Source organism: Eptatretus burgeri, chromosome 3 (assembly GCF_056783735.1).
Source record: "Eptatretus burgeri isolate ZD-2024b chromosome 3, Ebu_testis_v1, whole genome shotgun sequence".
Classification (NCBI taxonomy): Eukaryota; Metazoa; Chordata; class Myxini; order Myxiniformes; family Myxinidae; genus Eptatretus; species Eptatretus burgeri.
The window spans coordinates 38,660,017-38,676,128 of NC_140963.1; the positions used below are offsets into that span (position 1 = coordinate 38,660,017).

The window sequence follows — 16,112 nt, forward strand, 5'->3', positions numbered from 1 at the left end:
TCACTCTTGAGAGTTAAATAGAGCACGGGGACAATTAAAACGCACATCTCATCACATGTCACCCGTTTCTTTACACCTGCCTCTCGTGGGTTTATATAGTGTCATGTAATGATCCGGTGCCTTCCAACAAATGTGATTCTTGGCTACACTGTAAGTTTCAAAATTAGCTCATTACATCAAGTAGTTTATAATTACAATTCACCGATGCATCCTCCAACCTCTTATAACATGTAACCGTCAATTTTAATCGTTCATTTATAGGCATTTACTAATGCTTATCCACAAATACCACAACCAATGATTACTGGCCAAACCATCCAGCTTTTAACTGACAATTCATTATCGTTGCAGAGAATTGACTTTTTTTTTAAAGACTTGTAATAATACCCACTCCCAGCAAGAATGGTGGTACTACACGATACACATTTATATCGAGGATTTACGTCGACACTTATGCCGAAACAAACTGGGCTACAATTCTTTTTTAACCAGCAGAAGCCACAACCAAAGAGTTTCAACTCATTCCATCCAGCAGTTTAGGAAAGCATACAACGCAGACAGACAGACAGAGGTGGTCAGCTCTGTATGATGTATCATTACACCGAGACCCCAACATTCACAGTTCCAACATTCGCAGGTTCTGCATATTGGCAGTTGATAATTTGTGACATGCTCCAAGATTCGTGGGAAATTGCTCCACGTATTTATGGTTTTCAGGGCAAATTTTTTTTTCCCCACAAGTGCGAGCATAACAGTTCCAAAACATATCTTCCATGAGACACACACAAAGCAGCTGATGTACATACAGTACAATACTGTACGTATGCAAAAAACACATCTTCCATGAGCCACGAACATGACCTGCTTCCTGTACGTGTGTTGTAGCTTCATGGGATAAACATAGTTTCATGGGATGTCTCACCATGTGCACTTTAAACATATGGTAGTGCACATACTGTATTGTAGCTTCGCAGGATAAACATAGTTTCGCGGGACATCTCACCAATGTAACACGTCATTCCGCTCAATGCCATCCCCCGTGAGTTACTTACAGAATGAAAACATTAACAGCGCCAATTGATGTATCCAGTAATTACCAGGTCACCACATATGGACATTACACAATGGAAACATTCAGCGCATCTTAGTGTAAATCACCATCTTGCTACAAACAGCACCATCTGAGCTGTTACACTTCAAAAACGCTTGGCAAAATCTTCCTGTAGATAGGAAAGACGTCATGTCCTGTGAGTTAAAGAATGGAAATGTTCAGTATATCTATTAGTGTAATAAGCAGCTTGCTGCATACTGACTACTTACACAATGACATCGCTCACCACATCTATTATCAGCTGCCAAATACAGCATCACCCGTAAAAAAAAAATCCCCCACAAACATTGCGCAGACTACTCACCCTCAACGCATGCGTCAAGCTCGGAGGTGAGTGTCCCTCCGTGGACCACGATGCGGCCAAGACATTCCCTGTAGAACTCACAAGCCTCATCGAGGAGAAGGAGTCCCAGCTGGAGCAGGTCTTGAATGCTGCTGAGACCAGGTGTTTTTTTTGGAAAAAGATGCTGACCAGAACGTTCATCTCACAGCGCAAGAGCAAAGCAGCCGGCTTCAAGGCCGCAAAGGATCGGGTATCCCTTTTCCTCTGCACAAACGCCGAAAGGGACTTCATGGTAAAGCCCATGATACTCTACCATTCCCTGAACCTGCATGTGCTAAAGAACAAAAACAAGCAGGTGCTGCCTGTGTACTGGAGAGTGAACAGGAAGGTGTAGGCGATGTCTGAACGTTTTATGGACTGGATCCATACCTGTTTCATTCCTAATGTTGAGAGGTACCTGGCAGGAAAGAAGATTTCGTTCAAGGTACTCCTGCTGCTTGACAATGCTCCTGGCCACCCCATGGACCTGAATGGTGCATCTTCTTCTTCATCATCATCATCATCATCATCATCATCATCATCATCATCATCATCATCATCTTCATCATTTTGCAAAGTTACATGTGCTGTGTTTGTTTAATAAAAAAATTGAAACGGTACATGATGATGTCGTTGTTTTTTTTTTTTCGTTTCGCGGTACAGTATGGTATGGTTAAGAGACTGTAAAATGCATTCTTCAATAAATTGGAAATGGTACCTGGTGTTGTCATTTTTTTTATTTGTAAGCATCTTTCATCAAACTAATCATGCATTCGTGGTCGAAAACATTTTCAATGATAAAACTTTCCCCTTTGAACCAGGAACCGTCGTGAACCGATCACATTATCCCCCTTGTCCCCATTGTATCAATTCCCTGACTTTGGTGGTTTGCGGCCTTTTTCACGAACCAGGAACCGCCCTGAACCGATAATGTTATTATCCCCCTTGTCTCCATTATAAAGGGTTGAATACTTTTTGACGCAAGACTGAAATTGATTTCTTTCTCCATTTACATCTCACTTGCCGAAAACATGGACCATCTTCTATCCACTGATCCAAGCTCTCTCTTCCTCATATGCGGTGACTTCAATTGCCATCATGCCAGATGGCTGGGTGTGGTATCTCTCACCTGCAATGGCACTTCAGCAAAGGACTTGTACGACTCATTGGGACTGACTCAATCTGTCAACTTCCCCACCCGGATCTCAGCCAATCATACTCCATCTCTTCTGGATTTGATTTTGATCAATTTCCCAGAAAATGTCTGCTGTTCTTCTTCCACACCAATCGGTTCAGCTGACCATATGCTTGTTAAAGCGGTCATCTCTCAGGCTGTTATTGGAGAACCACCTCAGCGCTAACAAGTCTGGCACTTCACTCTTGCCGACTGGCAGGGTCTTGAAGCAGCCATCAAACTTCCAGACTGGTCTCCCATTTCAACTTTCTCTGACGTCAACTCATCCTGGGAATTCTTTCAAAGAAATTTGCTCTCTCGCATGCACAGATTTATCCTGTCTCACTTTCACTTGTCCTACCCTTCTTCCTGCCTATGGCAGTACACTGAAGCTTGTGGCGATGCAGGTGTCTTGAAACAACTTGCCTTCACCTCATGGAAGGCAACTCCTACTGAAGGCAATCTCAGTTCCTTCCACAAAGCTCGGAACTGTAGACCTGGATAAAAAGATCGGAACAAGTGTGTGTCTATCATGAGGAGAGCCAGGAAACAACGTTTTTGTCATCTCAAGTCTGAACTCTCAAACCTGTCTCCCTCCTGCAAAGCCTGGTGGCATCGAGTTAAGTCCATTTCTGATGTATGTTCCCCCTCGATCCCTTATCTTACCTCAAATGGCTGCACAGCGGGCACTGCACGTGAAAAGGCTGAATGCCTAAACTCTGTGTTTGCTTCTAAATCTTGTGTCCGAAATCCTTTGCTTTCTGTACCCACCTTTCCCAGTCACACCCAGCTGTTCCTGGACTCTGCGTCATTTTCTCCTGACAAGGTGGAGAGCTTGCTGTCAAACCTCGACTCTGATTCTGCAACCGGTCCAGATGGCATCAGCCCTCGTGTTCGAAAAACCTGCTCTGCTGCTCTTGCTCACCCTCTCTCTGTTCGATTCACCCTCTCATTTTCTCAAGGTCATCTGCCATCTGCTTGGAAATCAGCAAACATTACCGCCCTGCATAAAAAGGTGCAAAAACAGATCCCTGCAACTACAGGCCAATCAGTCTCCCAATTATCAGCAAGGTCATGGAATCCATCATCACTTCTGACAAATTCTTCCTCTTCTCCAATGGCTTGATTTCCCACCATTGATATTTAGATTCAGACCAGCTCCCTCAACACTGGAGATGCTGCTTCTGCTTTCACAACAATGGATGGAGGTCCTAAATGCCAAACATGAGATTAGAGCCATCTCCCCAGACATATTGTGAGCTTTCGATGTGATCTGGCATCCCACACTGCTCACCAAACTCTCTTCTTATGGTATCTCAGGCCAACTCCACTCATGGCTTGTGGATTTCCTCTCCTGTCCCAGTCAACGTATGGCTGTTAATGGAACTCTCTCATCCCTTCTTCCTGTCCAGGCTGGAGTTCCTCAAGGCAGTGTTCTTTTTCTGGTTTTCCTGTTCTTTTTGGGTCCTGTTCTTTTTATGGTTTTCATCAATGATCTCTCTGACTCTCTGGAAAATCCTCTTTATCTCTTTGCTTATGACTCCACCCTCTACCGTACCATCTGTCATCCCTCAGACTGGCAAGCAGCAGCTTTTTCGCTCTCTGCAGATCTGGATAAAATCACAAACTGGTTCAACACGTGGAACATGTCTTTCAATCCGGACAAATGTGACACTCTCATGATGTCTCTCTGGAAGAACTGTTTATAACCCTCCTCCCCCCATCTACTTTCTCAACAATCCCCTGGAAGAAGTCCTTTCATTCAAATTTCTGGGTCTCACTTTCTGCCATGATCTTTCCTGGGAAAGTCACATTTCAAACCTGGCCTCCAAAGCCAGTCGCCGACTGGGAATCCTCCGTAATGCAAAATCCTTCCTCAGCACACCTGAGCTCCTGACCACGTACAAAGCTTTCGTCTGCAGCCTCATGGAATACTGTTCTCCCCTCTGGACTAGTGTTCCTGCCTCTCACCTTTCTCATCTTCACGCTGTGAAGACAAAGGCATTCAGGATCATTGGTATCTCCTGCGATGAGGCTGAGTCTTTGGGCCTCTCACTATCTCACCGCAGGCAGGTCGGTGGTCTTTCTGTCTTCTACCGTCACCTCTCCAGTCTCACCCCCCCTGTTCTGTCTGCAATATGTCCCCCCCCCCATATTTCCACAGGGCGCTCAAGGTCCACCAGCAACCCCCTTCTAGTAAAACTACCAAAATCATGAATCACTGCTCACCTTCACTCTTTCATTCCTCTTTTTTCCCACCTTTGAAATAAACTCCCTCACTCTATTCATTCCCATTCTTCCCTCCAGGCCTTCAAAACAACTGTTCACCACCACCTCTTGGCTTCCCCCATCCAAAACCGCAATCTTTTATACCCCCGTTCATCCACCCCAAAACCCACCTTCTTCAAATTCCCTGCTTTCCTTCCTGAAAGTCCCTGTAATGTCCATCTTGTATTCCTCATGTTCTCTGCCCCATCCCTCTCCCTTCCACAGATCTCCTAATATCTCTGTTCCCCACTCTTTTGTCCTTCCCTCTCCCACCCCTCTTGTCTCATGCCCCCCTTGCTGGGTGTTGTGTGTTTGCTCTCATACGAGCCTCGACAATGTATACAAATAAATAAATAAATAACTTTTTCCGTATTGACATTAAAAATGACGATAGTTGTAAATTTTTTAATAATAATAATGGAGCTCAATCTAATTACTAATTCTTGATTTACTTGAGTTGTATAGCTGCTTGCAGAATGCAAGCACAATCCACTTCATGTAATATATAAAACTCTCTCACAATCCACATCATCAAATATGTAAAGCTTGTATTTCTTATGTGTACACATATACACACATGGAAGATTGTTAAGCACATCGACAAAATAGTGCTGTTTGCAAATGTGTTTTTCTTTCATCACTCGACCAAGGCAACTTTGCATACCCAGCATGTACAGCATCACAGGCATATCTTCCCTGAAAAAACACTTTCACCTGGTCAAGGTTGAGTACTCCTGTTGGCAGACTGTTATTGTGGCCCATATGTGATTTGGTAAAGCCTAAAGATGGCAAATTTTTGGGATGTTCCACAATGAAAGTGGTTGTCAACTTGGCCTGTTATCAGCAGTTTGGTCCATAAACATCAACAAAGTAATAATGTTACAGATAGGCCTCAATTTTGATGACTCAGAGTGACCTCTAACAGAGAAATTTACTTCTGGTCAGGCTTGTCAGACATGTTCCTTTTGTCACAGTGGGAGGCTGATTTGCACCAGGAATGGCAACAACTCTTTTTGGATTCTCTCTTGTAGCTTCCTCAGGAGATGAGAATGAGGGTTGTAGTAATCATTTGTTCTTCTGGTGCTTAAACACACATTGTTGATGTTCATCTTTTGAGACATTCATTCAGTTGTGATATTATAGGATATTATTATTCACTGGTCGAGAGCCCTACATCACACAACGTGGTGCCAGCAGCACCATTTGAAAATCATTGTGAGTTATTATTATTATTATTTTTGAATGTCTGCAGTGCCATTACAGACATCCTCATTTTGTGATGAAAAAAAAAAAACAACTAATAATTCAAAACCTCTGAATTTGTCTCATCATTTGTCAAACATGCATACTTCACCATTCAGTATATGGCTTTATTTTGGTAAACTTTACAGTTACCGAATAATTTTCTTGGTTACTGCTGTGATCCAAAAAATGCATATAATTAATAACAATAATAATAACTGGAGAGTTCATCGAACATGTTACCCAATGCAGTGTTCAAGTATATACTTCAATTGAAATAAAATAATGATTTTAAAGTTCGTTTTTTTAAAAAGTCCAGAAGTTTAGTGCTATTGGAGCAGTCTTATACACTACCCTATTTAACATGTCCACTGCAAAACTGGAGGTTTTTGGAAGCACGAAGAAGGTGATTTGTATTCTAGTGTTCAAGAAAATAATGCGAATCCCTGCTCTTGCAGGGAAAATGGCCTTAAAAATGGCCTGTTGTGTGTGTTGTAGTGTTCAAGTATATAATTCAAATTGAATAAAACCAAGATTGTAAAGGTCATATAAAAAGTTAATTCCGAAAGTTTACTGGCTTTTTCCCACTGTTGGCGCAATGTCTAATGCACCACCCTAACGCGCGACATTAGTTCTTCGTGCCTGTTGTTTGTGTCCTCTATGACGTGCTTAAAATCAGTAAGTTTCCTGTTTGGAATGATTTTAAATTTTATGTGACTGCCAGGCAGGCAGACGGAGTAAAAAAAAGTATCAAAAAAGGTTAAAAAAAAAAAAGAAATCAGAATTCAGAGACAAAGTACTGCTAAACGGCAGGTTCGTTTTCAAATTCATGTTCCAGTTGGTGTTCAAAATATAACAATCAATTTGAATTAAGTTGCTCCCAGATCATAAACTGTCGTTTGTAGATGTAGTCGTTTGGAGAGATGGACAGACATGAACCAATTGCTTAACCCTGCTTTTTGCTTCGCGTGCACAGGGTAATGATAATTGTTTTAAAATAATTGTATTTATTACACTCGTCAGAGGACAGGGTATTGTGTATGGATCCATTCCTTTGTGTGTCTGTCTGTCTGACTGTTTGTTTGTCAACACAGAACATGAGCATGGTTTTTTTTCTGCAACCGCTTGTTGGATTGACACAAAATTTTCACCAAAGGAGTGACTCCTCATGTGGAATGTTTTAATGATAATTATGACCCCGTAGGTCACATTTGAACTTCTGTATCTCCTTTGAAAGGAAAAACTTCGAACCTCTGCATCTCCGAAACCGCTCCATGGGAAAAATTTAAACTTATCACATGGGGAGTAGTTGACATGTGCCATGTGTGATTTTTTTTTTGATGATGTCATAAGCAGCGTTATGATGTCATAATTGCATACATAGAACGCTACATCCGATTTGGATGAAAAGTTTTGAGTGTCATCATGGGATAAGTTGGTCGACAGAAAAAAAATTGATGACGTCATCAGTCATGTGGTTTGGCAGCCATTTATTTTTGACCTTCAAAAATCTCAAACGGCTGAACAGATTGAGGCGAAACTTTACAGGTATGCATGCCTATGCATGAGGAGCAAAATGTTCCCACTCTATAAAATCATAGGTCACATGGTTTGGCAGCCATATTGGATTTACCCTAAAACCAATAAAAATCTTCTCCAGAATGGGTGGACAGATCAAGGGGAAACTTCACACACGTTCCCCAAGCCTTAGGGATACCAGCATGTTCACGAATAATTGATAGGTCACATGGTCTGGCCGCCATATTGGATTGAAAGAAAATATTAAAAAAATTATTTCTCTTGAACTGCTTCATCGATCAACGTGAAACGTCACAATTATAATCTAGTAGTGATGTGGAATATACGTTTTAAATTTCAACCTGATCTGATGCATGGTCTGGCAGCCATAAAAAAAAAATTTTGAATCTGGGTTCCTTTTTTTGTTAGCTCACCTGGAACAGAGTTCCGGGGAGCCATACCAAAGTTTGTTCATGACATTAGAATAATCGGGCTCTAATGGGGTGCAAGGGGGGTTGCCCCCCAAAATATGTATTTGCTTTCTTCTGAAAAACTACACAAGCAATTCTGATGAAACTAGACTACAACCTTCGTCACCAATGATGTACCAAAGTTTGTTCACACCATTAAAAAAATTGGAGTCTAAAGTTCTCTACGGGGGTGTGGCCCCCCCAAAAGAGGTATTTGCTTTCTTCTCTGAAATCACACACATAATTTCGATGAAACTTGACCACAACCTTTATCACCCGTGATGTTCCAAAGTTTGTTCACGGCATTAAAAAAAAATCCATAGGTATTTACTTTCTTATTCGGTACATATTTTGTGGGTCATCCATACCTCCCAGTGGTTCCCTGGTTATCTTATCCAGCCGCTACCAGGTAAACGCCCAGGGGTATTGCCCCTATGTTTTTTTGAATATGGCTCATTTGGCTGTGTCTGGATGGGCTTGAGGGTAGAAGAGAAATAGCTGAAATGCATATCCTATCCAGGTTCCTCCTGATGACCCCATCTTTGCTTTTTGCTTATTTGGGTTCCTTCTGATTACTCTAATGCAGGACTGTACCTATTTGGTCTTCCATTTAATTCGAATTTAATTGATTTTAATCACGTTCTGATTTCAATTAAATCATAATAAACGTCATGGGTCAGGTGTCCGATCAAAGCGGGGTTGAATCAAAGCAAGACGTCTTGGTACCCGGTCATCACTGCCAGCAGTTTTCAAGTGGCAGCTCCAGTTATGCCTCCAATTAATTATGTGACACACCAGTACACAAACACCACACGAAATACACCACACAAAACTACACAAACACCACACAAAACAAGTCCCGGCGAGTATCTGCAATCTCTGATTGCTCGTTTTCTTGTTGTAATTGTATTTATATTTGTATTCAATTGTAACTTTTATTTATGGAAATGTATTTATTGTATTTGTATTGTATTTAATTGCATAATTGTATAACATTAATTCATTCTAATATTTGTATTTTAATGAATGCACATTTCTGATTGACCTTCCTGTTGTGACAGAGTTTAAGTCATAGCAATTATACGAGGGAAGGAGAAAGTGATCAGGTATCATGGTGAGTTCCGCCATGTACCATATGCTGCATCGAGAACAGCCATTCTTTAAATCATATTTTATGTAAAATTAGGTAGGAGAGGACGGTGGCTTCCATATGAGGTGGAGATTTAGAGCAGGTGGTGTGGGTGGAAAGGTTGTCTTTTTTTTTTTTTTTACTGGTTACCTTATGTTTGTTTTCTGCCTGAATAACTAATCAAAAAAATCAACAGAAACTCAAGATTATGTGCTCACTGTATTATACAGTTAGGACAGGGGAATGTTTTGGTAAATAGCTTTCATTTTTTTTCTTTCTTTAATCTGTTACCTAATTTCTTTGCTTTCTTTACACGTGTTCACCTCAGGCCACTGCCCACCGGCACGAGCTAAGTCTACCTCAGCTTCAAGCACACTCCAGCAGCGAGCCGGAAGAGAACCAGTTGGTGGCCTGAATGTTTGGGTGGGGAGTGGGGGTGTGGGGGGAGGGGAGAAGGGTTGGGTGTGGGAGTGTACGGCAGTCTGTTCGGCCAGCTGTAGAATTGACATTTGTTTTGGAAAGAGGAAGAGGAGAGATCCTTGTGCACATTGATGTGCAGCATGAAATAATGGGTACTTGGACAAAATGGAGTTCTAGGCAATGCTGCAGTTATTGGAAAAAGAAAGGGGGCCTTTGAAATTGAAAGAAGGGAACTTTATTTTTAGAACATGGGCCCAAGTTCATGTTTTAAATGCATCCGAGCCATTTTTCTTTCATTCAACAGAAACCACTTAGTAAATTACCTTTTCAGTGTAGGCAAGTGTATAACCACCCCTCCCTCCCCCAAGCCCCTGGTATTTTTATCTCTTAACTTGAGAATACACAGAGTTGGACATGGATTCTCAGGTGTATAATTCCCCACTTGCTTGTTATGCCTATAATGCCCAATCTAAGATGGCCTGATCATCTTTTTGTTTTGTTTCACATTACATTTACGTTTTCCTCTCTCAGCCTTTCATTCTTCACTTACTCGTCTATTAATTGCTTTCCTTTGTATGCATCCCTGCTTTTCTAGTCCTCCTTCTTATCCCTCCTGTATGCTTGTTCTTTTTACTTCCTTTCTTTTAATATCCTTTGTGTTTTTTCTAATCTTCAGTTATTGCCTTCTCCTCCTGTCTTGTGTTCCATCACTTGGTTGCTTTTTAATCTATCCTTTCATTCTATTTGGACTAAACCTTCTTTATGAATTTATTTTCTCTTTATTCACCCTCTCCTTTTCTCATTGATAATTTTTGTCTCATTTCTCCTCCCAAGGGAAGGGGGCTTATCTAGATGGAGGGGGTGGAGGATGGCGAGGTCCCAAAAGTTCTACTACATTTGCATAAATAATAAATAGATGGCGCTAAAGTTGAGAGAGAGAAAGAGAGAGTTTGAAACAATATTATACACAAGTAGGAAACACTTGGAGTTTGAAAGGATTAATTTTATTCATTCATATGCAATACAGGGATATTTGCAAGTCCTGTCCCTTCAAACAACACACTAGCAAGCGCTGGCACTTAAGCAGACTAATACCAAGGATTAAGAACATTGTGGCAAACACATTAGCAACAAAGCTATTCTGCAATCTGGTCATAATGCCAAAAACATAATTTGTTACATATTCGGAAAGGTGTTTAGCATGGAAGGAACAGAAAAAGGGCCTCAAACAAAGGAAGTTGGAAATTCTTAGAATAAAAGGAACAAAGCTGGCATCAAACTAAGGCAGGCTAAATGTGGCTACATGACAAACTTTCAGGGACACGGAAACTTTCACACACATTTAAGAAATGGTTTGCCCACCTAAAGGCAAGTCTGTTGAACCACATTAGACTTTCCCAAACCTTTTCACGACTCGCCTTAGCCTGTGTTATGCTTGTGAGTTACAAAGCTGGAAAGGGACAGACACCACTCCATGATGATTTAAGGGTTTATTAAAGGGGAGGAGGGGGGTTAACAGAGATATATAATAAAGGGTGAATATGTCTATAATACAGTGTATGGTACTTCATTGGAATTTAATTTCCATTGTTTTTGTCCATTTTATGTTTTCCAGGTACAATATGTATATAAACAGAATGACAGATATTTGGGGGAGAGAGGGAGAGTGTATTTAATGATCACACAAACTACTTCTGTTACCTTTTCTTTCCTGTTTCAACATAATGGTGCTTTAATTCTATGGATATATTATTATATACTGTTTTTAGACAATAACTGTTTTGGACACCTCCGATTGTTGAGTCACTGTTTGGATAATATGCTTGCCAATCTAATTTAGCACCATTTATTTTCATGGATGAAGACTTGGCTAGCTTGGTGCTTGCAGTTTCCAAGCTGGAATGCTGCTCTTTGCTAGCTTGATTCCCCATGTTGCTAAGAAATGTCACATAGTATGGTATTTGTGCCTAGCCTCCTGTATCTTCAGGGTGGCAGGGTGATTTATGCAGGGCGGCCTTTTTTAGGCTTAGCAACACCGAGCTCAGGCCGCCTCCTTTGTTGCTTCAGTTTTGGTGCTTAAAGAGATTGTATTTTGAACTTCCTGTATGCAGCATGGTGGAAAATCACCTCTGGTCAGCTTGAGGATTGGAGAATGAGCTGCATTCAAACATGTGACTGCATTGCTTCCCCTGAATCTTTTAGAGTTGCTCTTCATAGCATCCTAACTGCCTAATCATGACTGGGCTGATGGCTGCCGTGAATAATATCAGCAATAACCAGCTGCAATCAACTCACCATACATCCCATGGAACATTCCATTCCCAATAGGAACTTCCAAACCACCTGCGTGTTCAAGCCTGCCAGGATATCTGCTGGACGTCCAAGTTGCCATCTTACAACCTGGTTATGGCAGGCCGTACCTGCTGAACTCGCCACATCCTTTCATCAGTTGTTACCCCAAATGTTCTTTGTTTTTGTACAGGATTTCATTGACCTTGCTGGCAAAAAATAATCAAATGTCATCATTGTATGGTGAGTTGACTGGTAACAGTTCTGATCAAGTCATTTGACTGAACTTGTGATGAACAATTTAGAAGAAGAGCAACTACCTTCTTTTTCTGACAGTGAAATGGCTTCAAAACAAATGGCAGGGCTTCTTGCCTTCTGCTATTATATATTGAAATCACTTTCCTGCTATGCAGACCTGCAGTCTTCAGTGACTTCCAAGCTCAAACATAACTCTTTTGGTTTTGAGAAAAGCGCAACTTTCTGTTTGCCAGTTCTCCACCATTCTTGTGGCAATCAAACTCTGCATGGCTATATGGAGGTTGTATTAATGGCTGTCGCCATTGGAATAAACTTTATTAGGAGGGTTGGGTGGTCGGTTTGGAGTGGGAGTGTGTGCGTGTGTGTGTGTGTGTGTATGCGTGCAATTGCCCTGCGTATCAAATATGCTATCTTCGGAAATTTTTGGTGCTGTGCTTTGTATGTGAAACTTTTTTACAGAATCGGTGCTATAAACTTGCAGTGGTGATGTGCAGATTAAAAAATAAATAATTTATTAGTCATTATACTGTATAAGAGTTACACACACACACACACACACACACACACACACACACACACACACACACACACACACACACACACACACACACACACACACACACACACACACACACACATATACATATATACACACACATACACACACTGAATGTCCTGTGCGGTCTGTTAATATTCCATATTTAGTTATATGAATTTACCTATTCCAGTTTATGCTTTTTATTATTGTGACACTATGCAAGAGTGGTGTGGTTAAACATCACCCATTTTCTTCCAAATTATCAAATGTTCGGTTTCTAAAGTGTGATTGTGAGGAAGTAACATATCGGATTATTATAAAACTAACTGGCTCGTCCATTGCTCACCAAAGCATCATTCGGATCCGGAGCGGGTGGTCAGCACGTGCGAGATGTGGCTTTTCCAAATGAATTAATATCGCACAAATGGATTCGATACGAATCGAAAGTTAATTATTTGGGGACGTATCACTGATTAGCAGACCGCACAGAACCCACAGTTCACATTGTTGGCATGCTCAAATAGTGCATTTCTATTTTTAATTATCACGGTAAAGTGTTTGCAGCTACATAATTGAAGAGATGCAATTTCTATGTGTCGCGGCTTTGGGCCTTCGAGGACATGGATTTTTAATCTCGATTTTATTGTGATTTGTGTTTTGCGCTCACAAAGCGCCGTGGTATTCTTATATTGAAAACCAGGCAGACTTTCTTTTTGGTGATTTTTTTTTCTGTTCCGCCGCCGAGTCCTGAACGGCGTACTGTTCTGGAACCTCGGGGTGAGAGTTTGTTTTTAACCTTTGATTGTGAATTTTCCGATAATTAACTATCAGGTTTGTTTCCCAAGCATGTGCTCGACTAATGAGCTTACAGAGCCTTCTTACCTTACGAACAGTCGTTGAAAACAGTATCTGATCTCGCCAGGTCTCTAACTGTATCTCCAACTTTTTCACATGGTGCATAATGCTGTAAAGACATGTTTTGCTATGTATTTACTAGCACATAGAATAAGTACAAAACCACATATATGGTGGATGCATAATATGGTCTTCCCGTTTTATTATTTCTACTTGGTAAGATATTTCCAATGGTACTTTCATAAACCAACCGATCGATGTTACATTGTACCAGTATCACATGCTCATTCTCAACATCCAGACGTCTCTCCGCGCCAAGCAATTGCTCTTAAATTTGACTTCGGTTCTCTGAGATACACAGTTGTAATAGTTCCTTACCTGCCTTTTTTCCTTGAATAGAGGGGCATCTGCAGACAAGATGATTCCTTTTTATTTTGTTTTATTTTTAAATTTTTTTGTATACATAGTCGAGGCTCGTGGAAGAGCTTGTAACTAGTACACTGAACTGAGTGGGATGCAACAGGACAAAACGTACAGGAGAGAGAGAGAGAAGAGGAGAGGAGAGGAGAGGAGAGGAGAGGAGAGAGAGAAGGTAAACACCAACAGCAGAGTTGAAGGCCAAGACGGAGGGAGGTAGACAAAGAATGGGGGCAGGAGAGGATGCATGGGTTGGACATTATGGATACAGAAGGAAACTATCAGGTTAACAAGGGTAGAAAAGATCATGGTTTTAGATTGAGGACAATCTGAGATGGTGGTGAACAGCTGTCTTGAAGACCTAGAGGGAAGAATGAACAGCTGTCTTGAAAGCCTTACATTTCAGAATGAATGGCCACATTGATACCAGATCCGTTGCATTGATTTTTCAATGCCTGGGGTCAAAACATAGCGATTGTCGAGCAAGGTATTAGATTTGTCGACTCACCGCCACAACACCAGGTCAAAAGTGCTGTTTCAATCATCGATGCACTTTGCAAACATGCGTTGTCCTTCATTTGTACTTAATTTTCCCGATGTTGTGGTTGTACTAAAACGGAGACTTGCTGCTGGATATCATTATTTCCAATATTGTGCTGTTGTTTCTGTTTATTATTTTCAACCTTTCTTTTGTTTATTGGAAAGGAAACCTAGAAGCAACTACATTTTTGAAAGGGAGACCCTACCGAGACTGTCATGCTATAAGAAGGCTCAATGTAGAAACCTACACGTTGTCACTAATGTTTGCCACAAAGGCACAAACAAGGCAATAAAACTATTTCACCGATTTCTTCATTCACCAAAATGCAATGACCTATATGATTACAAAAATACAAAGCGCTTGGTTTACATTGTTGACAGGTGTAAGGATTTTGTTTTAAAAGGTTACACAATGTGTCATAAATATTGCCTTAATTTATTCTGCCAATGTCTTTTGTGTGATTTTGTAAGTCTGTCCGCCTGGGTGCGAAATTAAACCTTTGCTGCATCTGCAAACACTTCTTGACTCTTTGTACTTAATATGTGAGAGATAAAAGAGTGACAGTTGGGGGATTAGTCAGGTGGGAGGAAGAAGTGTTATTGAAGGAAGATGATAGATATTTCAATCGCATTGGTCACGTGTTGTTTGCCCCTTCATACTCAAAGAAGGTCGCTCACATAAAACGTGCGAAGCACATGGGAAGTTTGTTTGGAGTGCAGAAGCTGCTGCCCAGACAGCAACTACACTGAGATAACAAGCAGTGTAGTTTGGTGTCAAAGAACCTCTGAGAAGACCAGACCACTAGCTACCCCCAGTCCAAGCAGGAATTTGTAATTTGTTTGGGGTATCAGTGATAACTCACATACTCTTCTCAACGGATACCTTGGGATCTTTAACCATTGCTGTCAGAAGGAAGACCCAGATCAACGTCCTGATGGATGGTATACACATAGATACATCTCAACATGTGAAACGTTAGGGTTGCAGTTTATATGTGGGTCAGGATTCAAACCCAGGCTAGACAGTTCAGAGGCAAGTGGACATACCTCTCAGCTATTCTACCAACCCACCACTTTTGTCATTAGCACATATTTGCATCCTTTTCTGATAAGTACTGCACAAAATTTAATTCAAGAATGCAAAAAGTGGAAAGCATAAAAAACTATTCAACGTTTATGGTGTACTCGCAGGGGATACCCGTGGAGGGTAAGGGGATGCCCGGCTGGGTGAGCTTTTCCTGGTGGTGATTTCAGCACATGTTGGGCATTGAAAAATAATGGAGTTATTGGCCTTGTGGTGAGTACCTTTTGCTTACAGGCCGGTGGCAGCACTGCCTGACCCCACATCCCAATATACACTTTACAGCAACTTTTGTCACCTGGTGTTGGCTTCGTGGTAAGGGTGGCAGCTTGGGATCCGAGGGTCCTGAGTTAAAGCCCCGTTGGCCGCTGAATTAAAATACACCAGGAGGTTGACTCAGCCTGTCATCTTTCCGAGGTCGGCAAAATGAGTACCAGTGCACTGGTAAGGGGGACACTGCATCAGCGGCATAGCCGCGTC

The 16,112-nt window shown here is 41.3% G+C and overlaps 1 protein-coding gene across 2 annotated transcripts in view; it reads left to right on the plus strand.

Moving 5' to 3' along the window:
* LOC147029721 (protein turtle homolog B-like) overlaps positions 1 to 15,067 on the plus strand; it is a 162,338-nt gene extending 147,271 nt beyond the window's left edge. For both annotated transcript variants that reach the window (XM_085872994.1, XM_085872995.1), the window contains one exon: positions 9,563 to 15,067. The gene's annotated coding sequence lies outside the window, so the exon portion shown is untranslated. The remainder of the gene's footprint in view (positions 1 to 9,562) is intronic.
* The last annotated feature ends 1,045 nt before the right edge of the window (positions 15,068 to 16,112 follow it).